We start from the raw sequence: 4,557 nt of genomic DNA, 5'->3' as shown, positions 1-4,557 counted from the left end.
AGCGAAAACTCAGTACGGTTGAGGATAAGGAGAACACGGAACCGGGAAACTAGAGGATCACATTTCTAACCTAGTTCTTCGCTTACTAATTAAGAGACCTTGAACAAGTCATCTACTATTTCTGACCTTTCCTTCTCTTAGTTTTAACAAGGTAATGAGATGAGATAGTCTTTACAGTATCTAAGGATCAGAATGTCATCTAGGAAAATTGTAACTTCATGCAGCATTATTTACTACAGTTTCCCTCACATGGCTAAATGGCTTCCTCCAAAAACTTAAGTAGCCTCTTGGTGGTAATATTAAATGTGTCTTTGTTTGTGTCTTCCTAATTATCTCTGTTTTCTAAACTTTCTTCACTGAATGTGCATTACTTTTGCAGCAACATAATTCTCTGAAAAGTAAGGTGATCAGCGGAGATGATGCCCCTGACGAAGTAGAATTACCATGAGATATTCTGCCAAAAAGGAGAAAAAGGAGACTCTTCCAGTCGGGTTTTTTTGGGGGGTTTTTTTGGCATCTGGCCAGTACAGGCAACAGATCCTTGACTCTGGTGTTTCAAGGCTGCTCTCGAACCAACCACACTAACAGCCAGCCCTCTGAGACTCTTCCAGCCTGGGCATGTTCATTTGTGTAAGTCAGATAATAGTTCCTCAAATATGCATACCATGTCCCCAGAACCTGTAAATGTTACCTTATATGGCAAAAGGAATTTTGCTGACCTGAATAAGGATCTTGAGAGGGAGAGATTTCCCTGGGTTAACTGGGAAGCCCTGATGTAATCATAAGAGTCTTATAGGAGGGACATAGGAGGAGTCAAAGTTAGAGAAAAAGACGATGTGATGATAGAAGCAGAGATTGGAGTGAGGTGGCTTGAAGATGGAGGAAGGAGCCACAAGCCAAGTAATACCAGTGGCCGCTAGAAGCTGAAAGAGACAAGGAAACACATTCTGCTCAGAGCTTCGGAAGGAACCCCCTTGACTTTCACTCAGTGAACCTGATTTTAGACTTTGTAAGAAGACTAAGAAAAATAAGTTAGTGTTATTTTAAGCAACTAAGTTTGTGGTCATCTGTTGTGGTAGCCATGGAAAATTAATACGTAGCTCTAGAAGAGAAAAATAAGCAAAAAAACAGAATTATTATTTTATAAATTCAGTAAGAAAGAAAGTGAGCTCTTCAATTACATAAAAAATAATAAGGGGATGAAGATCAGCAGTTTTCCTTTTCATAGTAAAGTAGCCCGAGGAGGAACTGGGCCAAAATGAATCCAGAGAAATCTAGATTAGATATAAGGAGGAACTTGCTACCAAAGTTGGTAAGTACTAGAATGCATTTCCAAAAGCAATTGTGCAAAAATCTCTTGATGGGCTTCGGGATGGAGAGCACCAGTAACAATTAAACAGAAATTTAATTAGATTTACTGAAAAGCACAATGACGATGAGTTCAAAGGCCCTCGGACACACTGTACAGTTAGAAGAGGCCACAGGTATTGGACTTCTGTGTAGGAGGGCGTGGAGCCAGGGCGGCCCATGGTCTGAGCATTGCTAGCACAGGAAAGGAGTCTGGGGCTCAGATTGAGCTTGTGAGCTGCTTCTATAGGAGAATTATCAGTTCCAAGTAGATTATCACCTACCATAACAAGGATACATGAGCATGGCTTGGAGAGGCATACATAACTTTCTCAGAGCTCAGAATCTTTCCATGGGTCAGAACCAAGCAGTTCAGTGCGAGGCCATAAACAATATCATAATGGTCAAGTATATGGGCTTTAAAGTCAGAGAGTACTGAATTTGAAACTCAATTCTACCACGTACTCAGTGTGTGACCTTAAGCAAGTTAACATCTAAGTGCTTTAGTTTCCTTGCCAGCAAATAATAAGTTATTATCCCATTAGGTCCTGTGAAGATTAAATGAGTTCTTACATATAAAGGACAATGCCTAGAACATAGTAAGCACTCACTAAATAGCTATTAATTTTTAGGAAGTAATTATTATTATTTTCTAGCAGTGTGGATAGACCTAGCTGTGGGTTCGAACAAGGTAATCAGATGAGAGTAGAAAGAGTGTAACGTTAAAGACCCAGAGAGGCAGAGGAATCCAAAAAGCAAAGAAAGAACCAGGAACCAGGAAGCTTGCAAGTAAGCAGTGGCAAAACAATTGCAGCATCAACTTGCAAAGCATCAGACTCCTGGAGGACTAGCAGTTCAGGAACCTTGCAATACCACCGCCAGCTGCCGCTTCTCCCTTTGGTTTGGAAGGAAAGGGTGAGGATCTAGAAGCAACTTGCTAAAGATAAGAAATAGACCCAGCACCCAACAAGGCTATTCTCCAGAGCTGCCTAGGATTCTCATTCTGCTTTGATCTCTACCAGGGATGGCAAATACTTGATTTTAATACCATCATTTCCTCTCCTTGAATCCTCATGCCTTTAACAAATATTTGTGTGCTGTGTGCAGGGTACCATTCCAGGTGCTGGGACATAGCAGTAAATACAACAGACATAAACCCATCCTCTACCAGGGATGGCAAATACTTGATTTTAATACCATCATTTCCTCTCCTTGAATCCTCATTCCTTTAACAAATATTTGTGTGCTGCGTGCAGGGTACCATTCCAGGTGCTGGGACATAGCAGTAAATACAACAGACATAAACCCATTCCTGCCCTAACAGACTCTGTAATCTAGTCCTCATGGCAGACGTTACTAATCAATTAATAGCATGCTCTTCTACAAGCTCCAAAGACCCTGCAAGTCTTTCTCAACGCAGTTCAATTCTCCAAAGAACCACTACCAATCAATTAGAGCTGGCATTTGAAATGAAACTTACTTTTCATTCCTGCTTTGAGCTCCTGTGATTGCTGCACAGACGCATTGATCTCTTCGCAGGTGTATGCCATGGTTTGTCTCACAGCCCAGTGCTAACAGGGAAACGAGACCCCAGAAGCAACAACAACAATCAGTGTAGACATTTAGAATCTGTTGACATTCTTGTTTGGACTACTAGCATTGAAATGATCTTGAATACCTCATTGAAACATCCAATTATTACACTGGTATAGGTGAATCACCTGAGGATGATGGGTGTTCATATGCCATAATACCAGTTCTATTTATTATATTCATGATTTTCACTCATTTTATAGCTCCAGACCCAGCCTCCACTCGCCCACTATTTCTCACTCTCTGCTAACACACACACACAGATGCGCACACTTTGAGGAACCCCAGCGATGGGATAGGTAGAAGGGGTGTGCACATGCAGAGCTGGTGACCACACGATACTAGGGTAGGACATAAACCACGATACGGTGAAGTAGGTGGGGCCAGTTTCCAGGCTCAGCTATTCACTGACTCACTGTGCGGCTTTTAGGGCCCATTTCTTGATCTATAACATAGAAATAACAAAACTCGTAGTAATTTCACTCCCAAACCTCACATAGTTATTCTGCGACTCCACACGATAATGTGTTAGAAATCAAGATTCCTAATGGTCCTGGGCATTAACTGACACTCCGGCACTAGGTGGCAGTATGTCATCTCTCACCTCCTTGCCAAAGCCAGAGGGACCAAATATACTTAAAACAGTCACTGTCCCGGTGGCAGCCCAGAGAGTTCCCCAGCAGAGAACCCAAGAGGGGTCTGTTTGCATTATGGCATCAGAGGGAAAGGACCCAAATTTTACTGATTAACTCGAGCAATAGAGTCTGATTGGTCCTGCAACATCTCATGCCCACCACTCAATTTCCAAGGCCTGGCTGTCCTGTCATCCACACCAGGGGGCACCATTCACATTGAAGTCTATGTTGGTGGAGGTGTTTGGAGGTACTCACCTCTGTGCTGCATGGTGGCCCTGTTACCAAGGATAGGATATTATGAATGGACAGTTCTGTATCATTTAGTATACCTGTGTCTAGAAGAGCAGGTTCCAAAATAAACCCATAATCCATCTCAAGGTATCACCCCAGAGTGAGAAGAAATGAAAAGTCCACACCAAACCTCCCTATGCTTTCCTGTGCAGGGGGTGGGGATAAAGGGGGGGTAAACGCAGCACTCTTTAAACCCTCAGAAGAAATCAGTATGTGTCTGCAAGGTATTGGGGAGAGGGTCTCCTTTTTTTTAAGGAAACAAGAACACACACACCAGGAAAATGTGCTGCTGCCTTGCTGTACAAATGACAAATTTTAGACTACCTCTTTAAATACAACTAGCCTCCACCTTAGAAGCCACTTTCAGTCCTGAGAACATTTTTTGAAGAGCTAAAGCTTAGAAATAAGGTACAATGTTTGCAGCATCATATCTTTTCCAGTTCTCAACTCTGGCAGGTTCTTAGGTTTCAAGTTGTGCCCTTGAGAACCTGTAAATGAATCCATGCCATCAGCTCAGGGAATGCACTGACAGGCCGTCAGGGAAGCAGCTAGGTGAGTAGAGGCCACCTGGTGCATGCAGTTCTCTTTGACCTAAACAGCCAGCCTCATGCCCCCTAGTTCACCCACGCCAGAGTAAGGCCAGCAGCCCAGCGCGAACAGGCACCACATCTGCTTCTCATCATGTGCAGCC

This window comes from Galeopterus variegatus, unplaced genomic scaffold, assembly GCF_000696425.1.
Source record: "Galeopterus variegatus unplaced genomic scaffold, G_variegatus-3.0.2 Scaffold2597, whole genome shotgun sequence".
Classification (NCBI taxonomy): domain Eukaryota; kingdom Metazoa; phylum Chordata; class Mammalia; order Dermoptera; family Cynocephalidae; genus Galeopterus; species Galeopterus variegatus.
The sequence above is the reverse complement of the archived record's forward strand: the minus strand, read 5'-3'. Positions refer to the sequence as shown.